General features: G+C 42.4%; 1 protein-coding gene across 1 annotated transcript in view; it reads right to left on the reverse strand.

Annotated features, from left to right (window-relative positions):
- Positions 1–15,597, reverse strand: part of LOC126259338 (protein ABHD13) — a 57,529-nt gene that overhangs the window by 40,694 nt on the left and 1,238 nt on the right. The gene's annotated exons all lie outside the window — the stretch shown is intronic.

Raw genomic sequence — 15,597 nt, forward strand, 5'->3', positions numbered from 1 at the left:
GTTGTCCCCAAAAAGAGCTTCAAATGACTGACGTCATCTCACTGGCACTAATAAACTCGAGAACGCGATCGGCTGAGAGCGTGTCATCTCCTAAAATGGAAGATATATCAGGCAACAGCTATAGACGTGCGCGTAACGGAGTAAAATAGGGGCACTCAAGTAAAAGGAGTCGCACCGTCCACAGCTGAGAGCAGTCGGGACAGAGTGGGAGAGGATCGCCACTTAAAAGATGTCGATGGCTAAAAAGACAGTGCCATATCCAGAATCTAGTTAAAATTACCTACTCCCGACGCCCCCCCCCATGAACCATGGACCTTGACGTTGGTGCGGAGGCTTGCGTGCCTCAACGATACAGATAACCGTACCGTAGGTGCAACCTCAACGGAGGGGTATCTGTTGAGAGGCCAGACAAACGTGCGGTTCCTGAAGAGGGGCAGCAGCCTTTTTAGTAGTTGCAGCGGCAACAGTCTGGATGATTGACTGATCTGGCCTTGCAACACTAACCAAATTGGCCTTGCTGTGCTGGTACTGCGAACGGCTGAAAGCAAGGGGAAACTACAGCCATAATTTTTCCCGAGGGCATGCAGCTTTACTGTATAGTTAAATGATGATGGCGTCCTCTTGGGTAAAATATTCCGGAGGTAAAATAGTCCCCCATTCGGATCTGGCATTCTACGCATCGGAGCGTGGAATGTCAGATCCCTTAATCGGGTAGGTAGATTAGAAAATTTAAAAAGGGAAATGGATAGGTTAAAGTTAGATATAGTGGGAATTAGTGAAGTTCGGTGGCAGGAGGAACAAGACTTCTGGTCAGGTGAATACAGGGTTATAAATACAAAATCAAATATGGGTAACACAGGAGTAGGTTTAATAATGAAGAAAAAAATAGGAGTGCGGGTAAGCTACTACAAACAGCATAGTGAACGTATTATAGTGGCCAAGATAGACACGAAGCCCATGCCTACTACAGTAGTACAAGTTTATATGCCAACTAGCTCTGCAGATGACGAAGAAACTGAAGAAATGTATGATGAGATGAAAGAAATTATTCAGGTAGTGAAGGGAGATGAAAATTTAATAGTCATGGGTGACTGGAATTCGACAGTAGGAAAAGGGAGAGAAGGAAACATAGTGGGTGAATATGGATAGGGGGAGAGAAATGAAAGAGGAAACCGTCTGGTAGAATTTTGCACAGAGCATAACTTAATCATAGCTAAAACTTGGGTCAAGAATAATAAAAGAAGGTCGTATACATGGAAGAATCCTGGAGATAATAAAAGGTATCAGATAGATTATATAATGGTAAGACAGAGATTTAGGGACCAGGTTTTAAATTGTACGACATCTCCAGGGGCAGATGTGGACTCTGACCACACTCTATTGGTTATAAACTGTAGATTAAAACTGAAGAAACTGCAAAATGGTGGGAATTTAAGGAGATGGGACCTGCATAAACTGACTAAACCAGAGGTTGTAGAGAGTTTTAGTGACAGCATAAGGGAACAATTGACAGGAATGGGGGAAAGAAATACAGTAGAAGAAGAATGGGTAGCTTTGAGGGATGAAGTAGTGAAGGCAGCAGAGGATCAAGTAGGTAAAAAGACCAGGGCTAGTAGAAATCCTTGGGTAACAGAAGAAATATTGAATTTAACTGATGAAAGGAGAAAATATAAAAATGCAGTAAATGAAGCAGGCAAAAAGGAATACAAACGTCTCAAAAATGAGATCGACAGGAAGTGCAGAATGGCTAAGCAGGGATGGCTAGAGGACAAATGTAAGGATGTAGAGGCTTATCTCACTAGGGGTAAGATAGATACTTCCTACAGGAAAATTAAAGAGACCTTTCGAGAAAAAGAGAACCACTTGTATGAACATCAAGAGCTTAGATGGAAACCCAGTTCTAAGCAAAGAGGGGAAAGGCAAACTTATGTTTCTGGCATTTGTAGACTTAGAGAAAGCTTTTGACAATGTTGACTGGAATACTCTCTATTAAATTCTGAAGGTGGCAGGGCTAAAATACAGGGAGCGAAAGGCTATTTACAATTTGTACAGAAACCGGATGGCAGTTATAAGAGTCGAGGGGCATGAAAGGGAAGCAGTGGTTGGGAAAGGAGTGAGACAGGGTTGTAGCCTCTCCCCGATACTATTCAATCTGTATACTGAACAAGCAGTAAAGGAAATAAAAGAAAAGTTTGGAGTAGGCATTAAAATCCATGGAGAAGAAATAAAAACTTTGAGGTTCACCGATGACATTGTAATTCTGTCAGAGACAGCAAAGGACTTGCAAGAGCAGTTGAACGGAATGGACAGTATCTTGAAACAAGGGTATAAGAGTAACATCAACAAAAGCAAAACGAGGATAATGGAATGTAGTCAAATTAAGTCGGGTGATGCTGAGGGAACTGGATTAGGAAAAGAGACACTTAAAGCAGTAAAGGAGTTTTGCTATTTGGGGAGCAAAATAACTGATGATGGTTGAAGTAGAGAGGATATAAAATGTAGACTGACAATGGCAAGGAAAGCGTTTCTTAAGAAGAGAAATTTGTTAACATGGAGTATAGATCTAAGTGTCAGGAAGTCGTTTCTGAAAGTATTTGTATGGAGTGTAGCCATGTATGGAAGTGAAACATAGACGATAACCAGTTTGGACAAGAAGAGAATAGAAGCTTTCGAAAAGTGGTGCTACAGAAGAATGTTGAAGATTAGGTGGGTAGATCACGTAAATAATGAGGAGGTATTGAATAGGATTGGGGAGAAGAGAAGTTTGTGGCACAACTTGACTAGAAAACGGGATCAGTTGGTAGGACATGACCTGAGGGATCAAGGGATCACAAATTTAGTATTGGAGGGCAGCATGGAGGGTAAAAATCATAGAGGGAGACCAAGAGATGAATACACTAAGCAGATTCAGAAGGATGTAGGTTGCAGTAGGTACTGGGAGATAAAGGAGCTTGCACAGGATAGATTAGCATGGAGAGCTGCATCAAACCAGTCTCAGGACTGAAGACCACAACAACACCACTCCCGACGATGAGTTCGGGAGGAAGAGGTCCAAGCACAGGGAAGAGCTTTCACGTCCCGCAATTTATTATTGGGAAGTGTCGACCAATGTGCGTGCCATAAAAAAGCAACACGACAACATAAAACACTCAGCAGATTGGCGAAGGGAATCATGCGAATAGCATGCTGAAGAAGAGAGATTGCAGCCTTGGCCGCTATATTGCCCGCCTCATTTCCACAGATAACCAACATGTCCCGGGATCCAGAGGAACGCCACAGAGACGCCCCCCCCAAGTGGAGGAAGTGGAGACAGTCCTGAATCCAGTGGACCAGAGGGTGGACAGGGTAGAGGGCTTGGAGACTGAGGAGAGTGCTGAGAGAATCTGAACAGATAACATACTGTATCTGCTGATGGCGACGGGTGTATTGGACAGCCTGGAGAACAGCGTAAAGCTCTGCAGTATAAACCGAACACTGGTCGGGAAGCCGAAATCGATTTGGGGTGTCGCCAACAATATAGGCACTCCCTACACCAAACGATATTTTTGAGCCATCAGTGTAAATAAATGTGGCATCCTTCATTTGTCCGCATAGAGCACGCAAATGCCAGACGATAAACAATTGAAGGGGTACCATCCTTGGGAAACTGACAAAGGTCACGGAGCAGGCAGGTCCAGGGCCGGAGCCAAGGCGGTGCTGTACCCCAAGTTGTCAAGAAAGTTTTAGGAAAGCGGAAGGAAAGAGAATGGAGCAGTTGACGGAAGCGGACTCCCGGTGGTAGTAGGGAGGAAGGGCAGCCTGCATACTCTAAATCCAAGGAGGCGTCGAAAAAAAAAGTCATGGGCCGGATTAGCAGGCATGGAAGACAGATGGCTAGCATAACGACTCAGAAAGACAGCTTGCTGATTGGACAGCGGAGGTTCAGCAGTCTCAGCATAAAAGCTTTCTACAGGGCTGGTGTAAAAAGCTCCAGACACTAAACGTAATCCACGGTGGTGGATAGAGTCGAGACGCCGAACAATAGACAGCCGAGCAGAGGAGTAAACTATGCTTCCATAGTCCAATTTCGAGCGTACTAAGGCACGATAGAGGCGGAGAAGGACCACTTGGTCCGCTCCCCAGGAGGTACCATTCAGGACACGGAAGGTGTTGAGGGATCGCAGACAGTGAGCCGAAAGATAGGAAACGTGCGAGGACCAGCACAGTTTTCTGTCAAACATAAGACCCAAGAATTTAGCGGTGTCGGAAAACAGAAGGTTGACATGTCCTAGATGTAAGGAAGGTGGAACAAACTCTGTACGACGTCAAAAATTAACACAAACGGTCTTACCGGGAGAAAAGTGGAAGCCTGTTTCAATGCTCCAAGAGTGGAGGCGATCGAGACATCGTTGAAGACATTGTTCAAGAAGGCTGGTCCGTTAAGGGCTGTAGTTGATCACAAAATCGTCCATAAAGAGAGAGCCCGAGGTATCAGGAAGGAGACAATCCATAATTGGATTTATGGCAATGGCAAACAGTACAACACTTACCACAGAGCCCTGGGGTACCCTGTTTTCTTGGGAGAAAGTATGGGAGAGAGTAGTGTTCACCCGCACTCTAAATGTGCGCTCTGCCACAAATTCGCGAAGAAAAAGGGGCAGCCGACCTTGAAAGCCACCAAGAGAACAGTGTGCGGAGGATGCCTGTCCTCCAACAGGTATCGTATGCTCTCTCCAGATCAAAAAATATCGCTACTGTTTGGCGTTTCTGGAGAAAATTGTTCATGATATAAGTGGAGAGAGCAACAAGATGGTCAACTGCAGAACAATGCTTTCGGAAACCGCATTGGGCAGGTGTTAGAAGACTGCGGGACTCCAGCCACCAGGCTAAACGGCAATTCACCATACGCTCCAAAACCTTACATACAATACTCGTGAGAGAAATGGGGCGATAGCTAGAGGGGAGATGTTTTTCCTTTCCAGGTTTCGGAACTGGAACGACGATAGCTTCCCGCCATCGTCTGGGAAAAGTACTGTCAGCCCAAATTCGATTAAAAAGGCGAAGGAGGTAACGCAGACTATGGTATGATAAATACAGCAACATTTGGATGCGGATACGATCCGGTCCTGGAGCAGAAGAGCGAGAAGAAAAGAGTGCATGTTGGAGACCCCGCATGGAGAAAACACTATTACAGCTTTCGCGACTTTGAGAGGAGAAAGCAAGAGGTTGCACTTCTGCTGCACGTTTCTTCGGGAGAAATGCTGGCGGGTAACTTGAAGAGCTCGAAATCTCAGCAAAGTGTTGACCCAATGAGTTAGAAATTGTGACGGGGTCCACTAATGTATCATGCGCGACACTGAGCCCAGAGACCGGGGAGAAACTAGGCGCGCCAGGTAACCGTTGAATCTGACTCCAAACTTCCAAGGAGGGAGTGAAGGTGTTAAATGAGCTAGTAAAGAAGTCCCAGCTTGCCTTCTTGCTATCACGGATGACACGACGGCATCGCACACGGAACTGCTTATAGCGGATACAGTTGGCCAAAGTAGGATGGTGTCTGAAAACGCGAAGAGCATGTCACCGCTCACGTATTGCGCCGGGGCAATTCGGAGGTGCGAGGTATTGAATGTTCCGCAGCTGTAAGAATAACATCTGTAATACGAGTGACCTCATCGTCGACACTAGGAAAGTGACAGTCATCGAATGTCGCTAAAGACGAAAAGTGTCCAATCGGCTTGGGCAAATTTACAGTGTCTCGGACACATATATGGCAGTTGTGGCTGCAATCGAAGGACACATGGAAAGTGGTCACTCGAGTGTGTATCAGCAAGAGCAAACCATTCGAAGCGCTGAGCTAGTGGAACAGTACCAACCGAAAGGTCCAAATGAGAGAAATTTGTCATGGAGGCAGACAAAAATGTAGGGTCCCCAGTGTTGAGGCAAACAAGATCCGCTTGGTGGAAGACTTCTATCAATAGTGAGCCACGCGGACAAGGATGCAGAGATCCCCAAAGCAGGTGGTGGGCTCTGAAGTCCCCAACCAGCAAATAGGGGGGCGAAAGCAGACCAAGAAGATGAAGGAGATCAGCTCGTGCCATTGGTGTGGACGATGAAATGTATACAGTACAAAGAGAGAAGGTGTATCCAGAAAGGGAAAAACGGACAGTGATAGCTTGGAAGGAAGTGTTTAAGTGGATTGGGTGATAATGGAGAGTATCATGGAGAAGAATCATGAGTCCTCCATGGGCTGGAGTGCCTTCAACAGAGGGGAGATCAAATCGGATGGACTGAAAATGGGGGAGAACAAAGCGATAGTGGGGACACAGCTTTGTTTCCTGAAGATAGAAGATGACCGGCGAGTAGGATCGTAAGAGGATCAACAATTCATCGCGATTGCCTTGAATGCCGTGGATATTCCAATGGATAATGGACATAGGGTGGACAGAAAATGGAAGAATGTGATCAAGGTTGCCCTCAACTCAACGACTGCTCAGAGCTTGCGACCGACAGCGTGGAACGGCATTCAGCCGAAGGCGGCTACCACCAGGTGGTGCTGTAGATGAGACATGCTATGGCGGAGAAGGAGAGGAACTGGGTTTCTTATTAGCCTTCTTGGAAACAGGACGTTTAGATGAATGAGGAACCGATGGTTGTGAAGTTGGGGTACGTAAAAAATCTTCACGAGTAGGCCCTTTTTTGGAAGTCTGGGTGTCTGACTTTGGGGCTCGAGATTTAGCAGAACCCGATGAAGAATGAGCCATAGCGTGAGCAGGCGAGAGTGGGGAGGTTGAACAGCCGATCTTTGCGCTGGCCGATCTCATGACCGTGGCACTAAAGGTGATATCGCAAGTCTGCATGGCTGCCTCCTTTGTTGGCCGAGGAGAGGCAAGGACAGTGCTGTATTTTCCTGTCTGAGGCACGGTGGGCTTTCGACTGGCGAATAATTTTCGAGCAGCAAAGGTCGACAACTTTTCCTTCACTCTGATTTCCTGAATGAGCTTTTCATCTTTAAAAATGGTGCAATATCTGGAGGAAGCAGCATGGTCACCCATACAGTTGATGCAAAGAGGGGATGGAGGTGGACAAGCACCCTCATGGGCATCCTTGCCACACGTAACACATTTGGCCGGATTGGAACAGGACTGGCTGGTATGATTGAACCGCTGACACCAATAGCAACACGTAGGGTTTGGGATGTAAGGGCAAACAGAAACTATCTCATAGCCCACTTTTATGTTCGATGGGAGTTGAACTCTGTCAAATGTCAAGAAGACAGTACGGGTTGGAACGATGTTCGTGTCAACCCTTTTCATGACTCGATGAACAGCCGTTACGCCCTGGTCAGACAGGTAGTGTTGAATTTCCTCGTCAGACAATCCGTCGAGGGAGTGGGGAGTGTGTATAAATGACCTCACACGAGGAATTTGAAGTGCGGTGCGCTTCCACCCGGACAGGGAAGGTGTGTAGCAGTGAAATACACAGCAATTTTTGTGCCTGGAGGGCACTGACTGTATCTAACAACAAGGTGCCATTTCGTAATCGGGAACAAGACTTTACAGGACCAGCAATTGCGTCGACACCCTTCTGAATAATGAAAGGGTTGACCGTGGAGAAGTCGTGACCTTCGTCAGACCGAGAAACAGCAAGGAACTGTGGCAACGATGGAAGAACTGTCCGTGGCTGAGACTCATTGAACTTACACTTGTGAGCAGACATAGTAGATGATGAGGAAACCATTGTGGAAGTATCCCCCATGATTACCGGCGTCTCCGATGGCGCGCTCTTTCCTTGTGGGGGTCCTCTCGGAGGGCACTCCCGCCTTAGGTGATTGTTCACACCTCAGGTCACACCTCCCAAGTAACGGACGGAGGGACCAATCGGCACTTTCGGATGGTATCAGCTCGGGTAATCAACCCTCCCTGGGCCTGGCCATTACCAGGGAGTACGTACGTGTCCTACCTGTCTACCTGGGGTGGGGAATTACGCGTTACCCCGTCACCGGCTATGCATGGGAATGCGTGGGTCGGCCTTCAGACACGCACAGGGAGGAAAAAAGAGAAAGGGAGGAACAAAGAAAGGGAAAGGAAAGAAGAGAGGTCTCAAACGCCGCAGCGGAGAAAAGGGTAAAGAGAAGAGGTAAGGAAAAGAGAAGGACAAAGGAAGGACAAAGACTTGCCAGCAGAGAAAGCGAAGAAGAGAGACTGTTGTACAGTTTCGAGCGTCCGCCTCCGGACGTAGGCACTAAAATACTCCCAGAGGGGGAGAAAGGGAAGGAAAGAGGCGGAGGTGAGGGGGGGGGTGAAGATGGGGGATGGGGAAGGATGCGGAAAAGGAAGGTATGCAGCCCGGAAAGGAAGGAGGGCCACATTAGCTTGGGGTCCCATGCTCGCTACGCACATATCCACAAAAGAATTGTGGACCCCCTGGGGGTAGAATACTTTTCATTTCTCATGCATACTTGTGTAGTTTTGTTAATGAGAATTGTTCTTCAAACCATGAAAGTTTAAGGGCTATCATGTACTAGGTTAGTTAATTAATGAGGCAAAGCAAAGACTCTTTCAGAGCCAGTATAGTTAGATTTGCATTCTGTTTAATTGCTTCAAACTTGGCTTAAAAAAGAAGTATTTACTGTGCTAGCTATTCTAATGCAAGTTGGTTAATGCACAGGCATTGAGACCCTGTACTAAACAATGATGTTATACAGTATGATAATTATGAAACTTCCTAGAGGACTGAAACAGTGTGTTGGACCGAGACTCGAACTCGGGAGGTTCCCAAGAGAGCTTCTGTGAAGTTTGAAAATTAGGAGATGAGGTACTGTTGGAAGTAGAGCTGTGAGGAGTGAACGTGAGTTGTGCTTGGGTAGCTCATATGGTAGAGCAGTTACCCGTGACAGGCAGAGGTCCCGAATTTGAGTCTCAGTCCGGCACACAGTTCTAATCTGCCAGGAAGTTTCGTATCAGCGCACACACTGCTGCAGAGTGAGAATCTCATTCTGGAGTATGATAATTAACAGACCCCCTGATTTAAACCAGTATCATTTTATGCTCTTCCCTGTTTACTATTGCTATTACTTTCATGTGTGTTGGTGATTGGTTCTATAAACTGCTGCATCTAGTTCATTTAAGGTAAGTGTTGTTGAGAGGCATATGTCTCTGTTTGCTATTTCATTTGCCATTTGTCTGTCTAACTTCCAAGTTAGTAGTACATTTATCTGCAAGTTTGGGTTATTGTGTTGTAGTGTGAACAGATATAAAGAAAGAATTTAGTGTGTGTGTCAAGGAAGGTTAGGTTAGCCTTAGCACTGCCTTCTGCTTTATTAAATTGCTTGCCACAAGAATGCCTAATTAGGCTGGTGACCGATATTAATATATAATGTTACAAGTTTGTATTTTGGTGGGAGAATGTCTGTTCCTGGGCCATCTGTTTACTGCTGGTTGTACTCTGCTGGAGCATTTCGAAAATTAATCCTAGTTTGATTGTTCTGTTCTCATTAGGTTATCTCACAATCAAAACTTTTGAGAAAGTCCTTGCAGAGGTTTAAGGTGGTTGGTGTTACCGTAACAAGGCGACCTCCACCATTGCCACATCCTTCAAAACCACTTCTTTCACGCAGATGCTGATGGACAGCCACAAACATGGAATGGCATGGGTTTGACACCTATTTGGATTTATTTGCCCATAAACAAATAAATCTGCATACCCATTTCCTCCCACCCCACCATAAACAAAATGCATATTGTGCTTTTCAGATCACAAGAAGTTCTCCATGATGTGGAAAAACAGTGAGAGACAAACTACGAACGAGCCCTACGTTTCTAGTGTGTATATTTGGCTTTCCCCTCTGCCACCACTCCTGTTAGCGGTTTCTACAGTGTTGTTGTGACAGGCATGGATGCATTCAGCACCACCTACTGTCCAGAAAGCTGTCAGATCAAATGTGAGATGTTTCATTTGTAGTCTGTTATCCATAACTTCAACACTCTGTAGCATTGTTGGATGAAATTCCCAGATGTGGCTTCCTATCCTCAATTTGTTCCTCAAGACACCCTCAACAACCCCTCAAAGTTTGTCAGTATCGTTTTGTAACACCCAGTATATCACAACTCTATTGAATTTGCTTTCATTTTCAAGTAACAAACATGTAGTAAATATTAGATAAATCCACATCAGTTAAACCAAATGACTCCATACAATGCATTTCGCAATGAGGGACAACATGTTGAACATGATTAAATTCCTACTGTTAATCAGTTTAATTGTAGAGTATGTGAAGAGTTACATTTATGGAGAAGATATAAACTGATTCAAGCTGCTGTACCTTGGACTAGCGATCATTAAATATAGCATTGTAAGTGGGACAACAATGGCATTCTACCCAGAGAAGTCCCTGGGCTGAGAAGTCTAGGTCTGCTGTTTAGGAGATTGTGTTGACATACTGTTCTTGCTCTCACTAGCTGTGTGTCAGCAATGTTTGGTAAGTAGGGTTTTATTTATCTCTTGTAGTATGTATGATATGTGCATTTATTTTTGAATAACTGTGTGTTTCTTGTATATTGTAATTGGTGTTGGTGCATTTTTTGCTTGTATTGTCAATATAAGTGTTGGGTATCTTGGAGTTAGTTAGTTTTTTTTTTTTTTTTTTTTTTTTTTTGTACCATGGACAGGTCAACTGATGGTGTCAATAATGTCTTTTATTAGTTTTCATTTTGTAAATTGACCTTGTATTTGGTATTTTGTACTGTGATTCTTTTGGAATTTTTGTATTGGTACTGGTCTTACAAGTTGAGCTATGGAGATCAACTCATGGTGTTGATACTGCATTTTGTTAGTTTTCATGAACTTTTGCTATACATGTAGTGTGATTTATTTTAAGATTTCTCTGAGAATTTAGAATCTGTCCATTGACTGCATACGTATCTTTTGCATTGCTCTGGATACTGTTGTTCTTTATTCTGTGGACTGTGTAATATAGTGGTTCGTGTAATTCGCAAAAGCTAATACAATGAGCTTTGTAAACTGCATCTGATTGAGAAACTGACGGGAAGAGAATTGTGGGATTACATCACTGGCACAATAATGGATGTAAGAAAAGTTTGCACAGTAAGAGACAAAATTATACATTCTGTTCATCCTTGGCTATATGTTCATTTGCAAGCTACGTCTACTGCTATGAAGTGAGGGACAAGCTATAGCAAGTCTACGGAGAGTCTGGCTTCTTCCGACGAATAGGTTTACTAAAGAAACTGCTGACATCAGACTAGAAAATTGTTCATCAGTTGAAGATAACTTCCACATCACAAAAACTACATGGCTTGAGTTTTGAAGTTAAAGAAGAATGGATCGGGTGTATTTTACTTGCAGGGTCACCAGACGAATATAAAACTATGATTATGAGTTTTGAAAATGCAAAGTGGCCAATCACAGGAGGCTCCATAAAAAATAAAGTACTGCAAGAAATAAATGAAGGTGCCTGTAATAAACCACCCACAGTGGCGCTACTCTTTGCGAGTAATCAAGAAAAAGAGTTCCAAATAGTTCCAAGGTGCTACAACTGCAACAAGTACAGGCATCTGGCAAAAAATTGTTGCAACAAGAGCAAAAATGATGCAAAACTTTGGCCAAGACACTGAGCTACCAGACATTCTTATCAACTGCAGGTTCATGTAAAGATGCAAGGACATAGTGGTATGCAGACTCAGGCACACCTAAGCACATATCTAAACATACATGTGATGAAAATAATTGTTGAACAGTGATTGGCTCACAAGTTGTAATAGCAAGTAACAATAACTGATCTGTAAAACAAATAGGCTCTTCATTTGTAGATTTTCTCATGGACAACAAGAAACGCAAAATTAAAGTAGCTCAGCTAAGCACAAATCTACTAGCTATTAGTAAAATAGTAGAAAAAGTTTATTCAGTTTTTTTTAACAAACATGGCTGTTGTATTTACAACACATCCAAAAATGTCATTCTTAGTGCACCATTAGCAAATGGTATGTACCAACTAGGCCAACCAAATGATCTAATTTTTGAAGCAAAATCAGTATTACAGTCAAATAGCGCAAACTGGGTCAATTGCGTACTGAAGCTATGCATGCACTTCCCAAAGGTCTGGCAAGTGGAATTTCGTATGAGGAAGCAGTTAATACACCTTGTGCTATTTGCTTAGAGGGCAAACAAACAACTTTTCCTTTTTTGTGATTTGGCTCAAGAGTCATGCAAATTCTCAAGCTAGCTCACTCATATTTGTGTGAGCCAATGCAAATTGTGTCAATTGGCAGAGCCAACTACTTCCTTACTTTAAATGATGACAATTACAGGAAAGTGTTTGTATATACTCTCAGAAATAAAAATCAAGCACCACAGCCCATTTGAGAGTTTAAAAATCTAGTTGGAAGGCAAATGGAAAAAGGCTCTGCACTCTACGCACAGATAATGGCATAGAATGAAAACTGATAAACTTTTTCAGACTAGTAGGACTGACATCAGACTACAATGCTATATACACCGGAAAAAAGTGGAGTATCTGAGCATTATAAACATACAATAGTAGAAAAAGCAAGATGCCTGCTCTTTGAAGCAAATTTGCCAAATAAATTCTGGGCAGAAGCAGTCTTCACTGCAGACTATTTAATCAACAGATCTCCAACTAAGGCACTAAAAAGCAAAACTCTGGAAGAAACCTGGACAAACAAGAAGCGGGATCTTCGACATCTCCGAATGTTTGGAAGCAAGACCTATGTTCACATTCCAAAAGCATACCAAAGACAATGCGTCAAAAAAGTATTGGATACATCTTGTTAGGATACTGTGAAGAATCAAAAGCATACAGGCTTTTTGACCCTAACTGCCAGAGAATCATAAAAACAAGTGATATTATTTATGACGAAGGTACTTCTAAACAGTATAAAGAAGAAACTGAGTCCAAGGAACCAAATTGATTGCTTCTCCTACTGACAGAAAAGAAGCAAAATGAAATAATGACTGAAGGTGAAGAATTTGAACCCAAACGTGAGACATAACATCAAATAGTAATTCGAAGAACGCCAGCTGCAATGAGGAACAAAGCCCAGATAACACAAATAACGATAATGAGCAACTGCAGCAACTTGAGACAATACGAAAGTTGTCCAGAATTCTGAAGCCAAAGAAGCTACATGACTTTGTAACTTATGAGTCTAAACAGTAATCCATTACCGTCCTTTGTCACTGGAAGAAGCAATGATGTCAGACTACACTGAAAAAGCAATACATGAAGAGTTGTAGTCACACAAAGAGAACCACACACAGAAGTCTGCTGTTCCACCTTCAGATAAGAAACCAACGAATGGAAAATAGGTGTCTACAACAAAGGAAGATTTGAAAGGCCACACTGTATGTTATAAGTGTGGCTAGTAATAAAAGATTAAGATATTTATTTCCTATGGCTACTAAACATGATCTTGATATTGATCATCTAGTTGTTGTCATGGCTTTCCTACGAGGTGACTTACATGAAGAGATTTATGTGAAAAGAAATAGACCCTGTTACATAGACAGTGAAAGATGCTGGTATTAAAAGATTAAAAAGGCAGTATATGGATTATAGCAAGGTGGTCACTTCTGGAACTTTAAATTAGATGTTACGCTATTGAATCTAAACTTCAAGAGATCTACAGCTGATCCTTGGGTCTATTACAAAAATCAGGGTTCATATATTTTAATAGCTGCTGTTTATGTTAGATTAGATTAGTACTTGTTCAATAGATCATGAATACAACAATTTGTAATGATGTGTCAGGTTAATAAAAGGTGTCAATACAAGATATTACATGACACTATAATGTGTGTGTGTGTGGGGGGGGGGGGGAGGGGAATTATCCACTAACTATATCCAAAAATTCATCTAATGAGTAGGAGGAGTTGCCATTCAGAAATGTGGATGGTATGCTAATTTTCAGTAACAATCCACAACAGAAAGAAGTATTCAATAACAGTTTAAGAGAAAACTTTAAGCAGAAAGATCTTTGTGAAGCTACAAATTGCTTGGTATCCATAATAATAGCAACCAGACACATTATGTGGATCAACAGATTTAATATGAAAGAGTGTAGACCAATATCTATACCAATGGACAGTAACCTAATGCTCACTCGTGACATGAGTCCCAAAACAGAACAGGAACAAGGCACTATACACATATCCTAGTGTGATGTAATAGTAAGTTTAAATCATATGCTCAGTTAGGAACAAGGCCACACCTAGTTTATTCGATAGGAATTGTCAGTCATTTTTGTAACAATCTGGGCATGCCACGCAGGCAAGCAGTGAAACGAATCTTTAGATAGCTAAAAGGAACCAAGGATATGAAGCTATTGTTTTCTAAAGCAGAGGATGGGAGCATAATAGGTTACTGTGATGCAGACTGGCCTGGAGATTCTGAAGACAACCACTGGATATCTGTTTAAATCTCAAGGTGCAGTAATATCCTGGCACAGTAAGCAGCAGCCAACTGTAGCCTATCCGCAACTGATGCAGAATATATGGCCCTGACGTCAGCATGTCAGGGGACTCTGTGGCTACGAAGGTTTGACAATGAAATATCTTAAAATCCCTAGAAGAAGCCTATCAAACTATTATGTGACAACAAAGCAGCAATTGAATTATCCAAGACTGGTGTCTACAAGAGTTGAATCAAACAGACAGACACAAGACATCACTTTATAAGACAAAAAATAGATTCAGCCCAATTCACTGTGGAGCACATCTCTTCAGACCAAATGCTGACAGACACAATGACAAAACCTGTGAAAAAGCCCCATCATCATCTGCTGCTAGGTGTTAGGACATGATAGTAGCAGGGTGTTAGAATTTGGAGTGTATGCCTTCACTGTGTATATATCTTTTGCCTTACTATGAACGCTGTTATTATTTTATCTGTGGACTGTATAATACAAACCAGCTTGTGTAACTCCGCTTAATGTGTTAATGTGTACAATAAATCTTACAGGTTCAGTAAGAAACTGCCAGCAAATTACTCTGCTTAACAATTTCTTTATTGGTATCACTCAAGCTGAGCTATATAGCTCATTAATTTTTTCAACACCTGTGCAATTACACTCACGTATTTTGTGTTTCTTACTTGCCATCACTGAATAACATTATGAAAGAGCCATTCCAGTTAAATTTTATATAATTGTTATAATATCAGTTATGTTAAATACATTTATTTGATTTTTCATGTGTCTTTTTTTCTGTTAGAGATGTATCACATATACTTTCCTTTCACAACAAAATAAACAAAGTATTGTTTATGTTTTTCTGTTGTTGTACAGGAATTTGATGACCAAATATGTGGCAAATTGGTAATCAAAATGTTATTTATTCAGGCCTATCCTGGTGATTGTGATGACCTTTATATTAATTTACTAGTGTAATAAGAAATTAAAAAGGTAGATAAAAATTTACACAAAGGACCATCATGTAATGTGTCAGCATGCTGCCATATTTTTCACTTGACAAAGTGTATTATTTCTGTAAACTAACTTTAGCATGTCACGTAATGGCAAGTCATCATACCATAATTGCAATACTTGTGACAGGCAAGAAATTAACTCACCAATTACTGCTGGTGAT

This window comes from Schistocerca nitens, chromosome 5 (assembly GCF_023898315.1).
Source record: "Schistocerca nitens isolate TAMUIC-IGC-003100 chromosome 5, iqSchNite1.1, whole genome shotgun sequence".
In the NCBI taxonomy this organism is placed as follows: Eukaryota; Metazoa; Arthropoda; class Insecta; order Orthoptera; family Acrididae; genus Schistocerca; species Schistocerca nitens.